The 27,444-nt window shown below is 33.9% G+C and overlaps 1 protein-coding gene across 2 annotated transcripts in view; it reads left to right on the top strand.

Moving 5' to 3' along the window:
- LOC145284013 (phosphatidylinositide 4-phosphatase SAC2-like) overlaps positions 1 to 27,444 on the top strand; it is a 697,431-nt gene that overhangs the window by 618,973 nt on the left and 51,014 nt on the right. The gene's annotated exons all lie outside the window — the stretch shown is intronic.

Raw genomic sequence — 27,444 nt, forward strand, 5'->3', positions numbered from 1 at the left:
TAGTGCTGTATATACAGCCAGAACGTGAGGGGAAGCTGAATGTCTTTGAAATGGAATTTTAAAGAACTAGCTTTAAGTAACTTTGCGAGATAGACTAAGAAATGCCGATATCCGAAAGAGGTTTAATAGAAACACATCCATCAATAAAAAAAAAAAAAATGAGTGCAAAAAGATTAATGCGGTTAATACATGCTTATCAGCTACCAGATTCCAAGTACATAAACACATCATAAAAAAAGATTTCACCCAAAAAAGGTCAAGAGGGATGACCATGAAAAAAGATAGGTGACCCAGATCAGGGTTGAGACTGACATTCCACGGCTGAAAGATTCAGACAAAAACTGTGAAAGGTTGTAGAATTTTGTTTTCAAGCATGTGATGAAGCTCTCGTGAGTATGCAGCTAAGTCAAATCAATAATGTTAAATTTGTAAATATCAAACGTCTAAAATATTTTTGAATTTACAAAGTAATAACTTATGTATCGTTATAGAAACTGAATTAAACCGATCTTACGACTTCTTTTTTTTTTAGATCCGTTTATGCCCCCCCCACCGCCAAACTTTCACAAAAAAAACACTCGACTAGCTACAACCACTATAAACGATTTCTCCACTCTCTATCTTTGCCTAAATCTAAACGCAGACTCCATGAACAAAACTTCTTTCTCAGAACTGCCCACCTGTGTAACACTGTTCCACTGTCCTGCTTCATGGTTGAATACAACATGGTAGCCTTCAACTCCAATGTAAACAAATTCTTGTTGAGTCGTCCCCATCAATTTACACCATTAACGATTACTACACTATCTTCTTAAATTCATTAACCCTTGTCCTCGAATGATCTTTTGGCCTTGATAAGTAGTGTCTTCCAAGTAAAAAAAACAAACAAAAAAAACGGATAATTGCATAATCTTCAAACAATGAAATCTCTGAAGAGTTAAATAACGGGAAAAATATTATCTTTAAAATCGTGTGATTTCCGAATCCTTGGCGCAGATGAAAAATAAAAACAATTTCTTATATACATCACATAAACAACCACGACGACGACGGCTAGTACAAAGATTAAAAACTGATTTTAAACGTAAAAGTTTTTAAGTGTGATCCATGCATTCACAATTTACCTTCAGTCATGTTTGCAAATAAAGTGCAACGGAGGTGAGATGCGAGAGAAAAACGTATCTGTTAAACGTTTTAAAAATATCATGAACCTCGAGCATTAAAATCTGTTCACCGAGATTCCATGCAAGCCATATTTTGCAAAGGAATAGGTGAGAAGGAGAATCACGGCAGCCATTGTACCACGTAGATACTTGAGGACAATTTTCAAACTGAAACGACACGGTCTTGTCACCAGAAGACCTCACCTTGCGAACTCTGACTTGCAAGGCTCTGTGTTTGGCAGGCGTATATATACAAAGACGACGAAGAATTGTCAGTTCTTAACTTTGCTATCTTATATCAAATGACTGAAAAAGAAAAAGTTTAGTAAGAAATAAAATATAAAAAATAGCTGAAATAAAATTTCTTTTTCTTTTTTTTTCTTTTTTTTTTTAAGTACTATTAATATCTGCTATATAAAAACTAATTTTAGAAAATAAATCCAGAGAAAACATTGGCTGAAACGTATTTAAAATAATTCCTACACTCAAGTAATCATTTAATGACACCAGAATGGAAATCATAATATCCTCTTTGAAGATGGTGGATTTAGACGTTCAAATTTAATATACAAGCAACTCTATGGATTAAGGAAAATCAATTGTAACTGGAAAACAAAATTCTCTTCCCTGTCCATTAAGCAGAATTTCCATAAAGTTTTTTTTTCACCAATAACTTCTCACCTGTCGAACACGTTATCACATAACTGATAACAATATGTTTGCTTTCAAGTCTAATGTCAGCAAATGCTTTTCAGATTTAGTCCCTTCTATGAATCATTTTCAATCCCTCGTAAAGTTCAATATCATTAAATCTGCAATCTGTCCATTTCATGAATTCTTATCTTTGAGTTGATTTGAACGTTCTTAGCATCATGCATGTTTAAAGCCAAGAATTGGTGCTACCAGATCAGACGGTCTGAAGATATTGGCTTCCTGACATGAAATGCACGTAACATTGATGCTTTTTGTTTTTCTACTTCTTTTTGCAAAACTTAATTACGTTCTGCAAAAACAAAAACAACCCATCTTTTCCCCTTTTCCTTTTCTATCTCCCCCACTTCCTGACTGGTTTCCCAACTTAAAATGGACCAAGAATTAATACTGTAACCCTTTTCCGCTCTCTAATTGCAAAGCTCATTCATGTTCTGCAGGGCAAGGAACAAAAACAATAAAATCCACTATAACACCTTGGAATGTTAATTTTGTTTTGCCCCGTTTCTTTCTTCCCATTTCCCTTTCTTTTTCTATCCCCCCCCACTTTCTGGCTGGTTTCCTAACTTAAAATGTACCAAACATTCATACTGTAACCTTTTTCCCCTCCCTAATCGCAAAACTCATGTTCTGCAGGACAAGAAACAAAAACAATAAAATCCACTATAAAATAGTTGGATTCTGCATTAAATAACTCGGAAATGGTTGATATGCCGTAAAAGGCTACCAGATCAGGCTGTCTGAAGATATTGGTTTCCTGAAATGAAATACACGTAACATTGATGCTTTTTGTTTTTCTTCTTTTTTTTGCAAAACTTATGCTTCACAAAACAACCCACTTTTCTCCCTTTTCCTTCTTCCTATTCCCTCTTTCTCTTTCTATCTCCTCCACTTCCTGACTGTTTTCCAACCTTAAAATATACCCAACATTAATATTGTAACACTTTTCCCTCTCCCATTGCAAAACTCATGTTCTGCAGGGCAGGGAACAAAAACGATAAAATCCAATATAAAACAACCAAACCAAACACCACAAAGTAGCGATTAAAGATACAAAGAGCTTGAAGAATAAAAACCTTCTACAAAATAACTGGATGCAATATGAATACTATTTTCAAAATAACTGGATTCGGCATTAAATAACCCGAAAATGGTTGATATGCCATAAAACAAAACAACCAAACCAAACTCTACAAATAAATATTTGAAGATATAAAGAACTTGAAGCATAAAAACTGTTTCCAAAATAACTGGATTCAGCATTAAATAACTCGGAAAAGGGTTGATATGCCGTAAAACAAAACAATCAAACCTAAAGCCAGGGATGTGCAGAGAGGGAGGCTGCTTTTTTTTACTCCTTTTTTAAAAGTGCCCTTTTCAGAGGAATGTATCATAGGTCTGTGCCCCATCGAGACACCATTTTTTAATCCCCCAACAAAAGGAGGGTGAACCTGTAAATTCCCCCTTGTCTGTTTGTCCGTCCGCACTTTTTCCAATAACATTGGAATTTTTTCCAATAACATTGGAATTTTTTAAAATTTTGCACAAACATTAAACACGATATGAGTAAAAAAAAAGTAACAGAACAAACTTTCCGGGAAAACTTAGGTAGCCCCCCCAGCGGTGCCTTTCAGGTTAAAATGGCTAAAATTGACACTTATGTGCCTATTAAAAAAAATTGATGCCTTGGATTTAAAAAAAAAACTTTCTGAAAAGTTGTAACTAACTGCTGTCTGTATAATTTTGTTTGTCTAAACTTTGCGATAACTCTTGTGTGTGCCCCAGGGGAGCTCTTTTAGGGCTAATAAAAACACTCAATTTTTGGGACTATTTTACCATATTTGTCCAAAATTTTCGGCGGTATGTCTATTTAGCAGTTTTGCATGGTGATGGACTCAAATTTAAACATGTTAAGGCCTTGGGGGCGTTTGGGGCTAAATTGGCGGGGGTCAAATGCTGAACTTAGTCATTTTTTTATGCCTCGTTCACTGTGCGCTCATTTGTTTCCTTTACTAAGTTCTCTGCACGTCACTGTTTAAAGCATTTTCCCATCGTGATGTTCAACCTCAGTAAATCTGCAATCCATCCATTGCATGAATTTTAATCTTTGAGTGGCTTTGAATGTTTAAAACATTTATACAATTTTAAAGCATTTATACAATTTTATAACATTTATACAATTTAAAAACATTTATACAAGTTTAACACATTTATACAATTTTAAAGCATTTATACAATTTTAAAGCATTTATACAATTTTAAAGCATTTATACAATTTTAAAGCATTTATACATGTTTAAAGCATTTATACAAGTTTAAAACATTTATACAACTTTAAAGCATTTATACAATTTTAAAGCATTTATACTATTTTAAAGCATTTATACAATTTTAAAGCATTTATACAATTTTAAAGCATTTATACATGTTTAAAGCATTTACACAATTTTAAAGCATTTATACAATTTTAAAACATTTATACAATTTTAAAGCATTTATACGATTTTAAAGCATTTATACAATTTTAAAACATTTATACAATTTTAAAACATTTATACAATTTTAAAACATTTATACAATTTTAAAACATTTATACAATTTTAAAGCATTTATACAAGTTTATAACATTTATACAATTTTAACACATTCATACAAGTTTAAAACATTTATACAAGTTTAAAGCATTTATACAAGTTTATAACATTTATACAAGTTTATAACATTTATACAAGTTTATAACATTTATACAAGTTTATAACATTTATACAAGTTTATAACATTTATACAAGTTTATAACATTTATACAATTTTAAAACATTTATACAATTTTAAAACATACAACTTTAAAGCATTTATACAATTTTAAAGCATTTATACAATTTTAAAGCATTTATACAATTTTAAAGCATTTATACAATTTTAAAGCATTTATACAAGTTTAAAACATTTATACAATTTTAAAGCATTTATACAATTTTAAAGCATTTATACAATTTTAAAGCATTTATACAATTTTAAAGCATTTATACAAGTTTAAAGCATACATACAAGTTTAAAGCATTTATACAATTTTAAAGCATTTATACTATTTTAAAACATTTATACAATTTTAAAGCATTTATACAATTTTAAAACATTTATACAATTTTAAAACATTTATACAATTTTAAAACATTTATACAATTTTAAAGCATTTATACAATTTTAAAGCATTTATACAATTTTAAAACATTCATACAATTTTAAAACATTTATACAATTTTAAAACATTTATACAATTTTAAAACATACAATTTTAAAACATTTATACAATTTTAAAACATACAATTTTAACACATTTATACAAGTTTAAAACATTTATACAATTTTAACACATTTATACAATTTTAAAGCATACATACAAGTTTAAAGCATTTATACAATTTTAAAGCATTTATACTATTTTAAAGCATTTATACAATTTTAAAGCATTTATACAATTTTAAAGCATTTATACATGTTTAAAGCATTTACACAATTTTAAAGCATTTATACAATTTTAAAACATTTATACAATTTTAAAGCATTTATACAATTTTAAAACATTTATACAATTTTAAAACATTTATACAATTTTAAAACATTTATACAATTTTAAAACATTTATACAATTTTAAAGCATTTATACAAGTTTATAACATTTATACAATTTTAACACATTCATACAAGTTTAAAACATTTATACAAGTTTAAAGCATTTATACAAGTTTATAACATTTATACAAGTTTATAACATTTATACAATTTTAAAACATTTATACAATTTTAAAACATACAACTTTAAAGCATTTATAAAATTTTAAAGCATTTATACAATTTTAAAGCATTTATACAATTTTAAAGCATTTATACAATTTTAAAGCATTTATACAATTTTAAAGCATTTATACAATTTTAAAGCATTTATACAATTTTAAAACATTTATATAATTTTAAAGCATTTATAAAATTTTAAAGCATTTATATAATTTTAAAGCATTTATACAACTTTAAAGCATTTATACAATTTTAAAACATTTATACAATTTTAAAACATTTATATAATTTTAAAGCATTTATACAAGTTTAAAACATTTATACAATTTTAAAACATTTATATAATTTTAAAGCATTTATACAAGTTTAAAGCATTTATAAAATTTTAAAACATTTATACAATTTTAAAACATTTATACAATTTTAAAACATTTATACAATTTTAAAGCATTTATAAAATTTTAAAGCATTTATACAATTTTAAAACATTTATACAATTTTAAAACATTTATATAATTTTAAAGCATTTATACAAGTTTAAAACATTTATACAATTTTAAAGCATTTATACAATTTTAAAGCATTTATACAAGTTTAAAGCATTTATACAATTTTAAAACATTTATACAACTTTAAAGCATTTATACAATTTTAAAGCATTTATAAAATTTTAAAGCATTTATACAATTTTAAAACATTTATATAATTTTAAAACATTTATACAATTTTAAAACATTTATACAATTTTAAAGCATTTATACAATTTTAAAGCATTTATACAAGTTTAAAACATTTATACAACTTTAAAGCTGTGCGTTTTTCCTGTTCAAACGAAAGGAGACACCAAGTCTCATACGGTGAAACGCTTTACGTGAAAGTCGATTTTTGTTCGCATGCAACAAAGATCCTACGTTGCTGTTGCTGTGAAGAATTTTCTAATGGCATCAACGTAAAAATCAGAATTTAAATCCTTTTAACAAATCTAATAAGTCCAACGAACCAAACTGTAACGTGAAAAAGGGGTAAATCAATTGCAGACTCTTTATTCACAAAAAAAATATGCATTCAAATTCGTCTGCCAATGATCGGACCAAGTAAAGAATAGAGACCCTGTAGCAGAAGACGACGACGACTAATGCACATTTCAAGTGACATCAGTGATTCTACTTTGACATTGCTGTTAGTTGTTTGTAACCACGTTAAATACCAGACCTGGTCGAATGTTTGCGAGCAAGATTTAGTAAATGTGTAGTTTAGCGGCATAAATTATTTGACAGGCAAAATATCATAAAAGCTATTTATTTTTATATGAATCACATTATTCGACCCTAAGGCTGAAATAAAACCAGAAAAAATTAATTTTGATTATTTTTTCATCATTTTTATTAGACTAAATGTACGACATTCGAGGCCGCCGTATTGCTTTTAAAATTTGGCATTTTCTAAGGTTTGACAGATTGGCCTTTTTTTATACGCTTTCATTACAAAAATATATATATAGCGGCCAAAAACGGTTCAATAAAACAGCGTAAAAAAGCCAAATTTAGCCTTAAAAAGGCCAATCTGTCAAATCTTAGAAAGGTCAAAGGTTTAAAAGTAATATGGCGGTCTCGAATGGTGTACATTCAGTCTAATAAAAAATGATGAAAAAATAATAAAAATGGAAGTTTTCCCGGTTTTATTTCAGCGTTTGGGTCTAATGTGTTTTATATAAAAAGAAATAGTTTATTTACTTTTTTTTATAATTTTTTGTCTGTCAAATAATTTACGCGACTAAACACCACGTAAGATTTAAAAAAAAATATTTTTACAAAACTTTAAGATTTAAAAGAAAAAATATATATTTACAAAACATTTTTTTTTATTATTAAATATTTGCAAAACTTTTAAGGATTTTCAAAAAAACATTTTTTTCCATTTACACAAAACTTTTTAATGCAAGTAAGAAAACGAGAGTATTGAAACAAAATCTATTTAAATAAATGTCTTTCTGAGTGCGTTTTTTTTTATTAAATATATTTACAGAACTTTATGACGTGTTTATAAACAACCACGGTAATGTCAAGATCGAACCACCGATGTCACTTGAAATGTGCGCCAGTCGTCGTCTTCTGCTACAGGGTCTCTATTCTTTACTTGGTCCAAATGATCTATATATATATATATATACAAAAAGAAAAAGAAAAGGAAAGAAAAAGAATATAATAATAATAATATCAAGGAAAGTGACTTGGTAACACGAAACAAGTCTTCCAAGAATTCTCGTACAACTGTCTCTAAGGATTCGCATCACCATTCGTTTGCGTACTCCCCGCAGATTTCTTTTTTGCAGTCGAGCAGCAAGATTTTGCACATGAGCTGTGGGAATTTTTCGCTTAGTTATAAAAGCTGTGGACGCTGCCATCTTGATTCATTCTCCTCCGCCCCATCCCACCCCGACAGCTTAATTCCGCATGATGCGCACACGGGTGTACGCTTTAATGGTAAGCCACAATTTTCCCTGCACTATACAAAACATCGGATTTGTTAACCGTTTCAAAAATGTCATGAGACTCAAGCATAAAATCTTTTTACCAAAATAAATGTAGTCTGCAAAAAGGGTTGATATGTCACAAAACAAACTTAACAAACAGTAAAAAAAAAAAAAAAAAAAAAAAAAAAATAGCTACGAACAATCGACTGAAAATAAATAATTAAATTTTTGTTTAATCGGATGAACAATTTATTTAACACTAGTCTGTGTGCCCGGATGTTTGGAGGTATGTGTTGAGCAAAAAATAAATAAATAAATAAAAAAAATAAAAGTGGTAGTAGGCAGGTAGGCAGGCTCGAACCCGTACCGCAAAGGAGGAAAAGAACGTAAAAAAGAAGGAAAAAAAACGTGACGTCTTTGCCGTTGCGTCCATCGCCAAACCAGAAATGGAGATGGTTAAAATTAAGGCAAGTCACTCGAAAAGAGGTGATGCATTTCGAAAATATCGGCGAAAAAAGCGACCCCTCCCTGTAGAAAAGTACCCAGTTGAGGATGAAGGAATTAATGTTTTTAGCCAATTTTTCGATATTTTTCGTCCGAAGGATCGAGCTTCAAAACGATACCGATCTAGTGAAAATCCGTCGCCTCTGTCGGAAGTTGTAGGCAGACATACAAACAAACAGGTGAGATTTATATTATAGATGCAATTAAGTGTTCAATAATTTTAATGCAAAGCGTCATGAATTTATTCAATATTTGCAATTGTTTAAATTAATCTATACTCCTATAGTTTCTTTTTTTTTGTCCATTGAAGACACTTTTTTCTATTAATTAAAATAAACACGACTTTGTTATATATAGGTCGCGGAATTGCATTTATCTGCAAAAGATCAAGCTAATTTGCATATTCTTTTAAACATTCATTTTAATTAATTCCCTATTAGTTTTTTTCGGTTTTCCTATGGGATGATCATCTTTAGTTAACTATTACGTGTAATTATATTCATGCAGATATTCGACATGATTTATACTTGCATAATATTTGTGTAAAAAGATTATAGTAAACACAAAACTCTTTCTATATATATATATATATATATATATATATATATATATATATATTTGTTTTTAAAAAATTGCCTACCAAACTCCTCTGTCAGTTTTTTGTCTACAGACATGAAACTTAATATATAAGGTATTCGAACCCGTGCAAAACGTTATATATGGGTTTTAGCCGGGGGAAATAGGTACAATAGTAAAAATTTAAAAACAAAATGGAATTTTCCTGGTAAAGGTTGAACGACTGCATTACGAATTTGCATGCATAACGTAATAGTTATTGGTTCATGTTCTAACTTTTAGCCTTGCAGCAAACATGTCTTTATAGCTCAGGCATTAACGTCAAAGGAAAAAATAAATCGTAAGTTAAACGTTTTGGTTTTGATTTTCGGTGGTGGCGCACGAGTAATTTAAAAAAAAAACTTTTTGGGGTCCAATATTATATAATAATTAGGGCTATGATAATAGCATATTATTTTCATTTCATTGTTTTGACTCTCAAGTATATATCCGACACAGTTAATCATCAGAGAACCACACCACTCTATATAATAAATAAGATATCAAAGGATACACACTCGAGAGTCAAAACAATGAAAAGAATATGCTGTTGTCCTATCCCTTATAATAATAAATACGAAATCTGCATTTATCAAAATATCATATTTAAGCGTATTTTATGACTGGGCAATGCCGGGCGGCCTGCTAAACTAAACTTATTAATATAGATTTCTAAATTTCATAAAGATTTAGAAAAACTAAATTGTAAGCTAAACATTTTCGGTTCGATTCTCGGTGGTGGCGTGCGAGTCATTTGTTAAAAACTTCTTTGGGTCAAATATTATATTATAATAAATACGAAATCTGCATTAATCAAAACATCATATTTAAGCGTATTTTACGACTGGGCAATGCCGGGCCACCTGCTAGTGTTAAACTAAACTTATTAATATAGATTTCTAACTTTTTTTTTGACGTGGACGATAAGATAGAAACAACAACAAGGTCAGCAATCTTTCTAGTCACCAAATGGTTTACCATTGTGGAACAGTTGTTAAGAATCTCTTCTCCCCAAAATATTGTTAGCAACTTATTGGCACTCTGCTAGAATGGTTAATGTCAATGTTTAGTTATAACGCAAAACAGAGCATTAGCAATTTTTTTGGAGGCGGGGGGAAAGAAGAAAAACACTTTACCCAAGGAAAAAGGCAATCTATCAAAGTAAAAAAAAAAAAAAAAAAAGAAGTTAATCCTAGATGCTCATCGCGTACCGCGTTCACTTTAACACAAATGATGGTGATTTTTGAATCCTCTGCGACTGTTTTCTCGATCAAAGACGTTTTTTTTACCTCGTATAAGAAAATTTGCTTTTTTTCTGATAAGAAAAAGTGCGAGTTTTGACTCCATTTCTTTAGATTGATTTGCATGATTGATCTTTTTGACATGAAGTTTGTGATTGTAGATATTTTTATTATTATTATTATTATTATTATTATTATTTTTTTTTTTTACTCTTTTTGCCATTTGGATATCTGAACGTTCTTGACTGAATGTCTTGTTGGCACACTTATTGTTAGCAGACAAAATTATGGAGGCGAATTGTTTAAGCATTTACTGAAAAAGTTTTTTTTTTTTTTTATCTTGTAAATATTTTGGTACATCTTCTCCGACAAATCCGAGCATCTAAAACCGACGCCAAAGTGAATACATGGTGGAACGATAAAATTGTCGCCCTAAAGAAAACAACATTGCGGATTTATTTTAAAACTTTTATTGAAATGCTATGTCATCAGACTATTAACCTTAAGGCTTCGGGTTCGAGCCTATCTTCTTCCCAAAACTTTTTTTTTTTCTTTTCTTTGTTTTTTTTTTGTTTTTTTTTTTAATATTTAAACAGCGTTTTGTTTTGATCTAAACACACGCACACACCTACAAACACCCGGGCAATGCCGGGTACCCCCGCTAGTCTATTATAAAAATCTCAGTCGTCTGTATGTGTGTTTGCATGTCTGATAAAAACTTTTGCCATCCGCATAAAGTGATCTCTCGGACACATAATATCAAAAAAGTTAGCCCAAACTGTCAATTGTTTTGCTTGAAGGAGGGTCTGGTTAAAATCTTGGTTTTGACGTTGTTTGTTACTCACGCATGTGTAAACTGTCGATTCATTGTTTCGTTTTAAAAAGCTAAATTTGTAACGTGATACCAGCAGTGACGTCTTGTTCCAATCGATAATCTTTTATTAACTTAAGTTTTGCAAGTTCACGTCCACCACTTTTTTTTTCTTTTAATAACATTTTCCCTCTCCTGTCTTTAAAATTCTCAACTTTTTTATGTGCGGCCACCCCGCAGTATTTTAGTTTTATTAACATCATAAGATGGTGCTCAAATCCCGTTTTTTTTTTAATTTATTGACTCTATTATACAGGGTGGAATGATAAAAGTGTCACCCTAAAGAAAACAACACTACAGCTTTATTTTAAAACTTTTATTGGAAAAATCAATTCAGGTAACTGGATTATCTTGTAGAGCTGACATCTATTCAATGTAGTTGCCTTCAGCCTCAATCACCGCCTTGATAGGGGTCCGGAACAAAGAGCATGCCTTTTCTACAGCACTGGCGAGAGCTCGGCGAATACTCGGCGATCAGTCTGGCTTTGGTGTTGTGAGAGGTCATGTTACTGATGTTCTCAACGTATGACCAAATGCAGTAGTATAACCCTAACCCCCTCTGTTGTCCGGGGGGCGGGGTCGCATCCGTCGCGATCCTGGTTCACATGTGATGTACTTCTGGCCGTGTTCGTTGCTCCCAGCTCACAGGACCATATATAGGTTTCTATTTCTCTAAGGATCGGTATATTTATCTCAATCCCTGTTTGGTTTCTCTTTTCGCAACCATTCTTCAGGTTATCTCGGCATGAGCGTCTTTTCTCTCTCTTACTTATTTGACCTTTCTATCTGATGTTGCATTATTCTCAGAGTTTTTACCGTTCACCAATGAGTCACGGGGTCTGTCATACATTGCGGACCGGGCGGAGAGATCACATATCCATAATATTCGTATTCTCACATGCCTTTTCCATGGCATCTCATGCAGACACACCCAGTGTCTCGTTAAATCTACCGTCAAACTTCATGTATTACACACTGTGCATTCCGCACTTTTTCACCCACCCTCTGTGGGGTTTGCATAACATTTGGGACAATTCGCTTCGGCTTCCTCGCCGCATTTTCCCATTACGTTTCCTTATGCCTTTTTTTTTCCTGGCACCTCACGCAGACATACCCTGTGTCTCGTTAAACCTTTGACCACTCAATTCTTCATGCCTTTACGACTAGTGCGCATTGCACAACTTTCACGTCACCAACATAATTTTCTCTGCATCTCAGTCCGCCAACACACGAGATCACCAACCACGCCGTTCTCCAATGGCTAGAATCCTCGTGAAATTCCTTATTTATTTCTCTCTATCTCCTTACAGTCCTATGATTTAAAGTATACAAACAAAATCACACATTTCGTTTTTCTACCCTAACCCAATTCAATTTCAGAAACTACGAAACGATCGCATTTTTTTCTTTTAAAACTGTCGACTGTCGCTCTCTTTCCCTGTATGTTTTCTTTTCTTTCTCTATTTTCTTTTTCCTTTTTAAACTGTCAACTGTCGTAGTTATATTTCTTTTCTTCACTCATCTCTACTTCGTCTTTTCTTTTCTTTTTCTTTTTCCAAACCCGTTTGCCATATCTATCTATCGCTTTCTGCATTCTGCTTATTTCTTTTTTCTTTTTTTTTTTATTCATTTCTAGTCTCTGGTTCTCTCTCTCTTTTTTTTTCAACCAATCACACGGCCACTAAATTCCCTTAACGCTAAGCCCAACTCAAGGGTTGACTTTTCTAACCATTTCTCCCCTCACCACATTCCTCTTTTCCATGTCTACTAAATCTGCTTATGCCTTTTAAGGGGACTTGCCCCCTCCCCTCTCTCTCATACTAGTGACAACATATCCGCGTCAGTTCTTATACAACGACGACGTATCAACCAGTTTAAACGAATACATATTTCATTTTCACTTTTTCCTTTGGGGGTGGGAGAAAAATCAACAATACTTTGCATATTAAGATAAAACTTTCGTTACGGGAGACTTAACCAAGAAAAACCACACTGACAACCGCATATAAAAAAATTTGAGCGAAGCAATAGGAACCAATAAAAATCTGGCCTTACCTCTCTTATCGTCTGCTTCCTTTCTTTTTATCTCTCCTTTTCTCTGTCTCTCCTTGCTCTTTGCTGCATAGTTTTTTTCATGCATTCTGACGGCTGGCTATTTTGTTTTTAGCTATGACCTCAAAGTTTAATTTCAATCTTTCTTTTCTTTCCGATAAGTTTTCATTTCAATCGTTCTTTTTCTCCAGAGTTTTTTTTTTTTTATAAAACATTTTTCTGTGCTATTTTCCATTTTCTTTATAATTTTTCCCCATGTTTTTTTTTTTTTCTTCGAGAAAACTGAGTTCCAGACGCTTCAAAAATGTGTTTGTGGTTACTCATACGTGCACATCTCAGAGATGTGATGTCTTAGGTCATCGGCACCATAATATAACCCTAAACCCCTATCTTCATCTGGCGTCAGGGCATACCTGAAATAAACTACATCTTCATTCAGGCCGGCAATCGAGAAACAAAGAAAAACTCTGGTTCATTTTCGTAAAAACCAAACAAAATAATTATTTATAAATCATTTTACACTTGTTTAAAGTCGAGTTCTTTGATCCGAGCTTCGTGATGCAGGTTGTATAACTTAAGTTCATCTAGTTGATTTCCCAGCTAAGAACAAAAGCTTTTCAACTTAGCTCTTATGAGGGTTTCTGCCCCTCCCACCCCAGGCGGGGCGAGAGCGATGTGGACGTCTCGATGCCAGCCAGTAAAAAAGACCCTAATTCTAAAAAGACAATCGTTTTTATAAAACTGGCCTCTCCCCCCCCACCCTCTGTCATATTGAAGATTACTTTTTTTTTTTCTCTGAACCTCTTTTTTTTCTCTATCCCATTATCTTATATTCCTTTTCTTCTCTCGTGAACTTCTTTCCTTATCCCCTTATTCTATATTCTTTTCATTTTCTCTTTTCTTGTGAACCTCTTCTTTCTCTTTCGTGACCATATCTCTCCCTAGGTTCAATTTTATTTATTTATCTGTCTGACTAACTTATCACTGGCTTGGTGGCCTTGTAGTTAAATACAACAGGTGGACCCAAATGACAACATCTCCCAGACCCCAAAGCAGACATTTTGAACCCAAGTCATTGTTTCCATAAAATTTGAATTGTTCTTTTTAAACTCAACCAGAAAACGATCCTGTATTGTTTTTCTGCCAAACTCAAGAATCTCATTATCATATTTATTATTTTTTCCCCCATTGAAATATTTTATTTCTTATGGACATTTTTGCCTCTTCTTATCACTACATAAGTACAAAATGGAAATTAAAACCGCTTAAAGAACAATTATTATCTACTATCCTCCTCCCCTCCTGATAAAGTCCCAGGGACATTTTTCTTTTTTTTCCTTGATCAAATATCAAACCCCCTCTTCTACTTTCTCTTCCTCTATTTGAAAAGCAAGACCATCTGGTATCGCCTGGAATCTTGCTACAGTAGTCCTGAGGATTCAGGTCGGGGAAGGAGGGGGGAAGTGAAAGAAGAGTACAAAGTTGTAGCACTACTTCTGAAGCCAAACCTGGGTCTATTTGGATTTGTGGCCTGGTTCAAAGTCCTGCTGCTGCACCCAGGAGGTGCCAGTGGCCACCTGATTGCACGAGGGGATTACCACTCTCTTCAGCACATCCAGGTACACTTTGGTGTTGACTTGAAACCACACCAAAGACCATAACCGTGGCCGGAAACTTGGTTTTCATCACTGTGGGCACGTCCCTGTTATTTTTGGCAATCCAGCGATGCATTTTGAGTGTACTGGCAATGGGCCTGTTGTCATAACTTGGATCGGTGGAGAGCATGAGTTATACAGTGGCGCATCTCCAATCTCACTCATTGAACATTGTGTCACTTCCAGACATGATAGAAGGCTCCTATAGCTCTTGGGATTTGTACACAACTAGCCAATGGTCTGCAACAAGAAAGAAAACCGGTTTTCATCAAACGGAAATGGAATCATGTCGTCTTTTCTTGGGCGACAATTTTATCATTCCACCCTTTAGGAAGAAAAAGAAAAGAAGAAAAACTATGAAAACTTATACACGGTAACTGAAAAAGAAAAAGTTTAGTAAGAATTGCTTAGGAAATTGACCGATGATAGTAATTGTTTGTATATATATATATATATATATTTTTTTTTTTTTTTTTTTTTTTGAGATGAGGTGTTTTCATTTATTGAGATTGTCGGACTGACTTCCGCATGTTGGTTGTTATAGTCACCACGTTTCGGCCGTTTTGCTCTCCGGCCTTCATCAGGTGTTTTGTATCGAACTGGGGAACAGTTTGGTAGGAGTCTCGAACCCAACCCTTTATTATTATTACCGGGGTACCATGTTCAGACTCCAGCTAGGCTCTGGGACAGAGTTTCTGATTCTCTGTTTTGAATGTTACTTTTCACTGCCTTCGTTCAGGATTGAACTCAGCACCTTTGGGTAACTGTAAACTTTGATACAACGTCTAGGTCCACTCGGCCATATGTCACTAGGACATAATAATAATAAAGGGTTGAGTTCGAGACTCCTAACAAACGGTTTTCCAGTTCGATACAAAACACCTGATGAAGGCTGGAGGGCAAAACGGCCGAAACGTTGTGACTATAACAACCAAGATGAGGAAGTCAGTCCGACAATCTCAATAAATTGACCGATGATGTCAAACCAGATGAACAGAAATTTTTAAAAAATGCTTGAAATATAATTTGATGCTTTTGAATGGTTCATTTTTACTGTTTTTTTTTTAAGTACTTATTAAAAACTTTTTTACTTGAGAATCACCACTTATCAAGGCCGATAGTCACTCGAGGATAAAGTTAATGAATGTGAGATGGTAGTTTATTGATCGTTAATGGTGTAAATTGAGTAGAATTGGATTATTCAGCAGGATGGCTCAACAGGAATTTGTTTACATTGAATTTGAAAGCTACCATGTTGTAGTTAGTTGGGAAGCAGGCCAGCGGAACAGTGTTCCACAGACGGGTAGTTCTGGGAGATAAGTTCTTTTTAAGTATTTTCTGCTATATAAAAATGGAATAAATTTTATTTTTTGTCCCAACTTTTAGAATGAGTTGTCTGTAGAAAAACTTTGAAAAGATGAAAGTTTTCGTAATGGTGTTGCGAAAGCGAATGCAAATCCATTTCAGCGCTGAATTCATTGTCAAAATAAGTAAACAAACTTCGACTTTCTTTTTTCTATTTTCGTGCAGGTTGCATCTTGTCTCTAAGAAAGCTTAACTTACCTCGTTTATTTGGCCCCGTGCCAGTCTTGGGCAAGTCCCACCTGATGAGGAGTTGAATGGTTCCTCTTGTTGCTCTGCTTGGCGCGCTTTTTGATGAGAAAATCATAGTCTCTTCTTTGTGAAGATGGAGGCGGAACGATTGTTTTGCTATTTGACGAATTACACATATTTAACACACAAAACAAAACCAACCAAACAAAGAACAACTCGGTACACACGCAGACATGGGGGGGGGGGAACCGCCATATATATATATATATATATATATATATATATATATATATATATCATACATGGTTTTATTATTGTTTTGAAGATGTATGCTAAGCCATTGTTTTGTTCTCTTATACATATATTTATCTGTACTTTGTATGCTTACCTAATCTTTTACATATGAAGATATATATATATATATATAATAATAATAAAATTCTTTTAACTTTCTTGAAGTTATACATTTGGATTTTACCGTCACTGGATTATTTATCTTCCACCAGACTATCCATTCATGTGTAGTCACCTTTTTCTTCACCATATTCCCTCTGCTTCACTTTTTTTGTTTTCAAGTTAGATCTTTGACTTACTTGTAGTTTCATCAAATACTTCTGCATGCAAAATCCGATCCCGCATTTTGCTAATTCCTACCCTCTGATGAGAAGGAAAGTATTTCTTCGAAACTCCGCGGATTAAGGACTATCCATTTATCTAGTGTTTCCTTTTCAGATTAAATATGTTTTTAACTCTTTTCAAAGTGTTTTTTAACATGTTTTATTAACTGTTTACTCATATATATATATATATATATATATATATATATATATATATATATATATATATATATATATTAAGGGATTAGAACAACAGTCTAAAGAGCAGAGTTTATTTTAATGTATCAGTAAATGCATTAATACAATTAAAAGAAAACAGTGCTCGTTGTAATGTAGATATATAATAAGCTCGATAGGCATATATATCCTAGAGCTATTCTAATATTAAGTAAGATGATTGATAATTTATAAATAAAAATTAAAAATCGGGTTAATAAGGAAGAACAATTTTTTTTATTTTGTTTGTTCTTCCTCATGAAACCGATTTTTAATTTTAATTATAAATTATCAATCATCTTACTTTATATATATATATATACAAGTATTATTTGGCTTCAATCTCGGTAAATAATAAGCACATACTTACCAATTATTATAGGTACTACAGGGCTTATGAAGAAGAACCTGAAGTCCTACCTTACTGGTCCTGGATATGACCTTAAACTATATCAAGTGGTGAGGCTCCAGCTTGCGGCCTTTAGGGAGTGTGGAACCACCCTTTAATTGCCATTGCTCCCAGGTCCATTCTGACCCGAGGTGGTAGTACCTGTTAGGGTCCCAACTATGGGTTAAATAGAAACCGATTTGGAAAAAGAAAAAAAAGTCCCTCAATGGGGATCCTGGATATGACCTTAAACTATATCCAGTGGTGAGGCTCCAGCTTGCGGGCTTTTGGGAGTGTGGAGCAACCCTTTAATTGCCATTGCTCCCAGGTCCACTCTGACCCGAGGTGGTAGTACCTGTTAGGGTCCCAACTATGGGTTAAATAGAAACCGACTTGAAAACAACAAATACATTCTATTAAAAAATTTTTCATCAAAATCTTTGGATTCGACATTAAATAACCCGAAAAGGGTTGATATGCCGTAAAACAAAAACAACCAACCAACCTTGTGCAATCAGGTGGGTGCTGGAAGACGATGTGTATGGCAGAAAGACTCAGCACCGGTCCACAAGTCCAAAGAGACCCAGGCTTTACTTCAGAAGGAGTGCTACAAATTTGTACCTTTCTCTGAATGACCCCCTCCTCTCCTGACCTGAACCTGCTGGACTACTTTGTTTCGCCATACGCCGAGAATATCACCAACATGACCTCCTGCAACACTAAAACCAGTCTGATTGCCGCCATCTGCCGAGTATTTCTTGAGCTCCTGTCGGCGCTTATATGAATAGATGCCAGCTCTTCTACACAATCAAGTTAGCTAAATATATTGTTAAACAGAAAAACTAAAGATTAAATGAAAGCATAAATAATTAAAAAACACACAAACTAATATTATGTTATGTGTGTATTCATTTTGTGTTTTCGTATTGACGTATGATAAATTTATACTTACTAGACATAGTCACAATATTATTGCTATTTTAATCGTTTTTTTTATTGCTATTTCATCCCCCAAACAAGGCACAGTGCCACTTGGATGTAAGGCGCTACTATTTGAGACATAATTTGCAGGGACGCCATGTAAGGAGTTGAGCAGCAAGATGTCTGTTTACATTACGTTTGAACTTCTACAGTCAGGGAAACGAGAACCCGCGAGTGAATCTAAAGTCTAGCTGTTCGAGGGAAGAAACTATTCGAGTAAAAGGCGTTCTAGCATCTGTGTAGGGGTGGGACTTTGCTGCTTGTAGGGTTTGTCGGTGGTATTTACATTGGCTCTCTCTTTCTCTCTGTATTTCCGATCTCTTTCTCTCTCTCTCTTTCTCTCTGTATTTCCGATCTCTCTCTCTCTTTCTCTCTCTCTCTCTTTCTCTCTCTCTCTCTTTCTCTCTCTCTTTCTCTCTGTATTTCTGATCTCTTTCTCTCTCTCTCTTTCTCTCTGTATTTCCGATCTCTTTCTCTCTTTCTCTCTGTATTTCTGATCTCTCTCGCTCTCTTTCTCTGTATTTCCGATCTCTCTCTCACTCTCTCTCTCTCTCTCTGTATTTCTGATCTCTCTCTCACTCTCTCTCTCTCTGTATTTCTGATCTCTCTCGCTCTCTGTATTTCTGATCTCTCTCGCTCTCTTTCCCTGTATTTCCGATCTCTCTCTCACTCTCTCTCTCTCTGTATTTCTGATCTCTCTCTCACTCTCTCTCTCTCTGTATTTCTGATCTCTCTCTCACTCTCTCTCTCTCTGTATTTCTGATCTCTCTCACTCTCTCTCTCTCTGTATTTCTGATCTCTCTCTCTGTATTTCTGATCTCTCTCTCTCTTTCTCTGTATTTCCGATCTCTCTCTCACTCTCTCTCTCTCTCTCTCTGTATTTCTGATCTCTCTCTCTCTCTCTGTATTTCTGATCTCTCTCGCTCTCTTTCTCTGTATTTCCGATCTCTCTCTCACTCTCTCTCTCTCTCTGTATTTCTGATCTCTCTCTCACTCTCTCTCTTTCTCTTTCTCTCTGTATTTCTGATCTCTTTCTCTCTCTCTCTCTCTCTCTCTCTCTCTCTCTGTATTTCCCACCTCTCTCTCTCTCTCTCTTTTTCTGTATTTCTGATATCTCTCTTTCGATCTGGCCCTGGTTCTCTTTCTCTCTCTCTCTCTCTCTCTCTCTGTATTTCCCACCTCTCTCTCTCTCTCTCTCTCTCTCTCTCTCTCTCTCTCTCTCTCTGTATTTCTGATATCTCTCTTTCGATCTGGCCCTGGTTCTCTTTCTCTCTCTCTCTATTTCCGATGTGTGTCTATTTCACCCATTTCCGACGTGCCTAGCTTTCTATGATGTCTCTCCCCCCGCCTGACAAAATAGTTTTAGCAATATAAAGATAAAAATTGTAAATTATTATCATTGTCTTTTTTTTTTTCAATTCCTAGTTTGCTGTTTCGTTTATTTCTATTCCATTTTATTGATTAGGCTTTGGGTTGAATCCTAATTCTTAATACTTGTTTCAAAATTGTTTCTGTGTAAAATAAAAATTAATATCTTCTAATCTTTTAATATAATAAAATGAAGACGATTTTTCCCTTCTACAAAAAAGACAATATAGCTTCGAAAATACAGACAAATTCAGTATACTCACAAAAGCTCCCTATATAAATATTTGTAAGAAAAAATGTATTTGTATTGTTGTATTTACTTATATATATATATATATATATATATATATATATATATATATATATATATATATATATATATATATATATATCCTAGCAGGCTATCCGGCATTACCCAGTCCTAAAATACACTTAAATATGATAGTTTGATTGTTGCATAGTTCGTATTGTTATTGTTATTATTGTTATTGTTATTATTGTTATTGTTGTTATTGTTGTTATTGCTATTATTGTTATTGTTATTATTGCTATTATTATTATTGCTATTATTGTTGTTATTGTTATTATTGTTATTGTTATTATTGTTATTGTTGTTATTGTTATTGCTATTGTTATTGTTATTATTATTGTTATTGTTGTTATTGTTATTGTTGTTATTGTTGTTGTTGTTATTGTTGTTATTGTTGTTGTTATTATTATTATTGTTATTATTGTTATTATTATTATTATTGTTGTTGTTGTTATTATTATTATTGTATCCAGTATGTAGTAATGATTTAAAAAGTTAAAAAAAAAAAAAAAAATGACTCGTGCGCCACCACCGAGAATCGAAACTAAAACGTTTAGCTTACGATTTACTTTTTCCTTTGACGTCAATGCCTGAGCAATTAAAACATGAACCAATAGCTATTACGTTACGCATGCATATTCGTAATGCCGTCATTCGTCCTTGACTTGAAAATTTCATCTTTTAAATTTTCACACGTTTGCACAGAGTTTCTGCGGTTTCGCATAGGTTCAAATACCCTATATATGAAGTTTTGTGTCTGTAGACCAAAAACTGATAGGGGAGTTTGGTAGGCAAAATTTTTAAATTAAAAATATACATGCAGGTTTGTGTTTACTATAAACTTTTTACGAAAATATTACGCAAGTATAAATCATGTAGAATATCTGCATTAATATAATTACACCTAATAGTGAACGAAAACCGAAAAAAAAAAAACCTCATAGGGAATTAATTAAAATGAATGTTTAAAAGAATATGCAAATTAGTTGGATTTTTTACAGATGAATGCAATTCAACGACCCATATATAACGAAGTTGTATTTTTTTTAATAAATAGAAAGAAAAGTTTTTAATATGAATATCAATACACACACAAAAAAAAAAAATTATAGGAGTAATATATATATATATATATATATATATATATATATATATATATATATATATATATATATCTTGCCAGCACAGGCCACACGTTAATCTTACACCTGCACACACTTTTTTGTGGCCCCCGCCATGTGGTTCGTTACTGTCGCTTGTCACCCACGTGTGCCATTTTTTTCTCTCCACTTTTCTTTTCCTTCTCTGTGACGTTACTTCTTGCACCGGTTAGGTCATTTGCACATTTGCATACGTGTCATATGGCTGCTGCTGCTGACCCGTGCCAGTGAGTCTGTTTCCCAGCATCAGTTCAAATCAAATGCCTACGAAAACAATTTAATAGTCTCCCTCGCACTTTTCTTCTTTTTACCCTCGGACTTTTCCTTGTTCCCTTACTCGCTCTTTTTTTCTTTGCTCCCACCCCCCGATCTTTTCTTCTTTGTCCCCACCCCCGCGCTATTCTTCCTTGTCTCCACTTCCGCGCTATTCTTCCTTGTCTCCACTTCCGCGCTATTCTTCCTTGTCCCCACCCCGCGCTATTCTTCCTTGTCCCCACCCCGCGCTATTCTTCCTTGTCCCCACCCCGCGATATTCTTCCTTGTCCCCACCCCGCGCTATTCTTCCTTGTCCCCACCCCGCGCTATTCTTCCTTGTCCCCACCCCGCGCTATTCTTCCTTGTCCCCACTCCGCGCTATTCTTCCTTGTCCCCACCCCGCGCTATTCTTCTTTGTCCCCACCCCGCGCTATTCTTCTTTGTCCCCACCCCGCACTATTCTTCTTTGTCCCCACCCTGCACTATTCTTCTTTGTCCCCATCACCGCGCTTTTCTTTTTTTCCCCACCCTTCGCGCTTTTCTTCTTTATTCCCAATCCCTCGCGCTTTTCTTTTTTCTTTGCCTCTCCCGTGCTTTTCTTTTTCTCCCCCCCCCCGCGACCTTTTCTTCTTTTTCTTCCCTCCCCCTGGCCCTTTTCTCTCCCCCCTCCCCATTGCGATTTTCTCCTTCCCCCCCCCCCTCGCGCTTTTCTTCCTTTTCCGTTTCTCCAAACTTTCGCATTAAATTACTAATTTCTTGTAAGTTCAACACGTTCAACTTCATATTTTTAAACGATGGAAGCAAGCATAAGAAGTGGGGGAGGGGGTCAATTGTGTTCCCCCAGTTTCACTTGAGAAACATCAATTTTATTTTAAGCATTTCTTTCTTGTCTGTTGTCAACCGATGGTTTCCTCATCATCTGCGCGTAAACGCCTGCCTATAAGGCCTTCTTTAATCATCCATAGATTCAAACGAACACATTTAACAGCAACCATTATCTGTCTAGCATTCTATTATTAACCATACAACGAACTGTGAAATGCATTATCCAGCCATAGCGGCAAACATCAAAGGGGGGAGGGAAGCTGCTTTCAATGACAATAAGTAGAAAACACTTTCAGACACAAAAGCGGAGTAATTTTGTGCCAGAATTTGTTGGTGCAAACTTGGAATCTTGTCTTTTTTTAAATTACTTTGGTTTGTTTTTTTGTTTTTTTTTTTACTTGATGACCTATCTAGCAGAGAAAAAAAAAATTACCCCCCCCCAAAAAAAAACAAACAAAAGCTTTTTTTGTTCAATAAAAGTTTTGTCATGTATAGAAATTCAAGGCACTTGTGCAGTGTACGAGTACGACCCATTCTAAAACCGACTTGTCATCTTTTATTTGTCTGCATAAACAGCCAGAAAATAATGAAATGTTTAGCCAATCAAATTGCGCGACAACTTTCAGTTGTGGATTAAAGAAATCATTAAATTCGTCTGCGCTAATACCAAAAAAAAAAAAAAAAAAAAAAAAAAAATCTGAAAAATTTCAGAAAATAAAAAAAATTCTCGGAAATTTATGATCCTAAAAAAAATAAAAATCTAACAACTTGTTTTTCTGCTTCTAAATTTTTTTACTTTATTTATTTATTTTTTCATAAAATTTAACATATGGTATCTTTTTTTTTTCATAAAATTTAACGCATGGTATCTTTTTTTTGTCTTTAAATGTTGTTTCATCACTTTTTCTTGTTTGATAGCGTCGCCTTGTTTTGATTTTGACAATGTCCGTTTTCATTCAGCATCTTCGGTTTTATCATGGGTCATAAACTGTACCAGCACCAAATTAAGTGGATCTTGCAAGGACCCGTGGCGCAGTGGTTATAGTACTAGGAAAAATCAATTGTAAAACTGATATTCTCCTGAAGGTTGAAGGTTCAATCCTCAGTGTGGGCGACCGAAATATACATTTGCGAATTACTTAGGGCCTCTATCTAGTCATGGCTGACGGAACAAGAGCATGCTAACCCCGTGAATTAAATAAAGGGTTCCGCTCGAAATTCCGTCCAAATTCCCGAGTAAGACAGAAACATTCTCGAGTACGACAAGGTACACCTGAAGAAGGTCGGAGGTTATATCGACCGAAACGTTGTGAAAAATCACACTCAAGATGAGAACAGTAGTCCGATGAATAATACAAATAACTAATCTTCATCTCAAAAATTCAGAAACGTCAATTTTAAATGCGTTAGTAATTTTTTGTCGCCAGTATTCAGCTTTCGTGTGCCAGTCCGCACAATAGGTGGAGCCCTCCTTGATGCACAGGCTCACTTGCATCATCAGAATTATCACTTTCTCCTTCATCAATATATTCATCATCACTAGCGTTACTTGATTCAAAAACATACTCCTGATAAAATCAGAATTTGTTACTTAATCCAACACTTATTGCACCGTGATACTCCTTGATCTCGCTTTCTCTTTTTTTTACCTGTCGAAGTGCTTGGTTCGTTACTAGCTCGCTTTATGGTTACTTTAGTCTACAAAACAACTCCCAACTCCGCCAAAACAAAGGAAGACATTTGCAGAATGTTAAGCTTGCGTTAAATCCAGGCTAAGCAGCGATTGGGTAGCTATTTTGAGCTCTCTGACAACACAAAAACACATGGTCAGAAAAACAGTGTTTTAGCGGTAACTCTGTATATAGCATTTCCGGAAATTACCGGTATATCGGTAACTCAGTCTGGTAGGCTTTATAAACATATACCATTATTATTTTTTAATTGTTTTTTCTTGGGAATTAGTTCACTGCAAATTATTCCTCGTAATATATAGCAATCAATAGAGGATTGATTCTATAATAATACATACGCAATGTGCATAAATTAAAATATCGTGTTTAAGCGTATTGTACGATTGGGCAACACCGGGTTGCCAGCTAGTTTTTTTTTTTTTTATATAAAAGTGAAATAACAGACGATCATTTAATTGGATCTTTTCATCCTGACTTTTTTTTTTTAAAGAAGCGAAAGAAAATCTTTTTTTTCTATTAAAATACTAATTTTTACATAAAAAAAAAAAATTAAAGTTACGTTTGTGTCATACATTCACGTTAACTTAATTCACACTTCAGACCCCATTTTCTTCATCTTCATTACTGATATTGCCTTAAAAATTTTAGCCATTGTATGTTCAAGCTGTTTTCATATGCTTATTAACTTATCTAGTAACCTAGGGATTGCTCTCGTTGTAACTCCTCCTTTTTTTTTCTTTTCCTTCTCTTCCTCCGCTGCGGGTCCTGGATATGACCTTAAACTATATCCGATGGTGAGGCTCCAGCTTGCGGACTTTGAGAAGTGTGAAGCCACCCTTTAATTGCCACTGCTTTCAGGTCCACTCTGACCCGGAGTGGTAGTACCTGCTAGGGTCCCAACTATGGTTTAAATAGAAACCAACTTAAAAAAAAACAAACAAAAAACAAGTATACTCTATTAAAGAAATTTTCTTCAAAATCACTTGATTCGGGCATTAAATAACCTGAAAAGGGTTGATTAGCCGTAAAACAAACAACCAACCAATCCTCCGCTGTCACGTCACTTCATGCATATGTGTCATATGGCTGCTGCTGCATGCGCATCAGCGGCTTTCTTATATCCTCTCCTGTTTCATCATATTAATTTTCCCCTCATCTGGGATTGAAACTGTAATTTCTCGCAAGCATTAATTTTAGTTTGACAATGTGAAAAAGTGCCTGAAGAAGATCGGAGGATACAACGGCTGAAACATGGAAATGGCAGAAATCAGGATGAGAAAAAAAAAAAAAACTGTAGACGATAAGTTTATCTAAAAAAATATCAAACCTAAAGTTCTTTTCAGAAATTTATTAATATACATTCTTCTTATTGTGCTGTTCAATACATATATAGCATAATCATGTTGCCACACCAGTTCCTATTCAATCACCGAAGTTAAGCAACGTTGAGCCTGACCAGTACTAAAATGGATGACCGTTTGGACAAGGATGGGTGCCGGTAGCCTATTCTTGCTCAAGACACGCCACATGAAATAATGCAGCGGAAGGTTAAGGGACACGTCGCGTGCTGTTCAGACTATGACGTCCTCATCATGTGATTCAATTGTTGGCATTGGTTTCCCCGATAATTTTCTGGTCAGAATTCTCTCTAGAAAGACATTGGGTACTTACGGGAGGGACCACGTGAAAGCTGTCAACATCGTAAGTGATTGTCTGGAACGAACTGGAGTCGAACTTGGAATACTCAGGTCGTCATCCTGTGTTATTAACCACGAAACCAACGTCACTTCCCAAACTATGAAGTAAAGGAAATTTTACTATTCCATATTTAAACTAAATAAGATTAGGTTTTATTTATTTATTTATTTATTTGCAGACTGTTTTCCTCATCTTCATAGTTGTTGTTGTTGTGTTACCGTTTTGTCCAACTCATCCTCTGGCCTTCAGGGTCCGTGACACACTGGATAGAGATGCTGAGTCTCTACAGTTGCAGGTGAGCGTTGTCTGAAGATAGCGGTTTCAATCCTACTCTAAGCAGGCCAGAGGATTAGTTGACCAAAACGCGGTGAGACAACTATGGAAGGCAGTAATTACTGAGGATACAGTTAAGAGACTCAGCATTCCTATCCTGTCGAGATTAACCTCCTGAAGAAGGCCAGAGGAACAGTTGACCGAAACGTGGTGAAACAACAACAACAACAACAAAATCTATTGAGATGAGAACAGTCAACAAATAAATAAAATATAAAATTACTCAAAGGATTCCATTAAAAAAATAATGTATGATTAGATTTTCGTAACATGTAAGCATTCAGTTTTCGCATTTAATGATAAAAATAGAATTTCAACAGAAAAAAAAACCTTTATGTAACAATACTTGAGTATAGATGTGTTAGAATGACATAGAAATCGGATTTTCTATGCAAAAATGTAAGTCCGAAAATGCCAATAGAAATATAATAGAAATTAAGCTGACGTGTTCAGGAAATGATATAATGGGCAGGAAGTCAGACATGTCGCAAAAATAGTAAAAATATTCTATGTGCCATTTAATATTCTATTATATAAATCTCAGCCGTCTGTGTGTGTGTTTGTATGTCTGCTAAAAACTTTTGTCATTCACATCGAAGCGGCATGAACGTTGTACCATTTGAAAGCGTGATCTCTCGGACACATAATATTGAAAACTTAGAAAAAAAAATTGTCAATTATTTCGTGTAGAAATGTCGTTTTGTTTGAAGAAAAGGGATCATGTAAAACGGTCGAGACGTTGTTTCATTTTTGAAAGCTAAATTTGTAACATTATAGCATCTGTGTCGTTGTAGCCTAATCGATACAAGTTCGCACCCAACACGCAGCATTTTTTTTTTCTTTTTTCTCTCTCCTATATTTTACAATTCTCAACTTAATTTCTTTTAATAACACGATAAAATGGAACCCAAGTTCCGCTTTTATTTAATTTTTTAATTTTTTTTATTTAACCGTATTCTACGGCCGGA

Source organism: Euprymna scolopes, chromosome 8 (genome assembly GCF_053919585.1).
Source record: "Euprymna scolopes isolate OS-2025 chromosome 8, ASM5391958v1, whole genome shotgun sequence".
In the NCBI taxonomy this organism is placed as follows: domain Eukaryota; kingdom Metazoa; phylum Mollusca; class Cephalopoda; order Sepiida; family Sepiolidae; genus Euprymna; species Euprymna scolopes.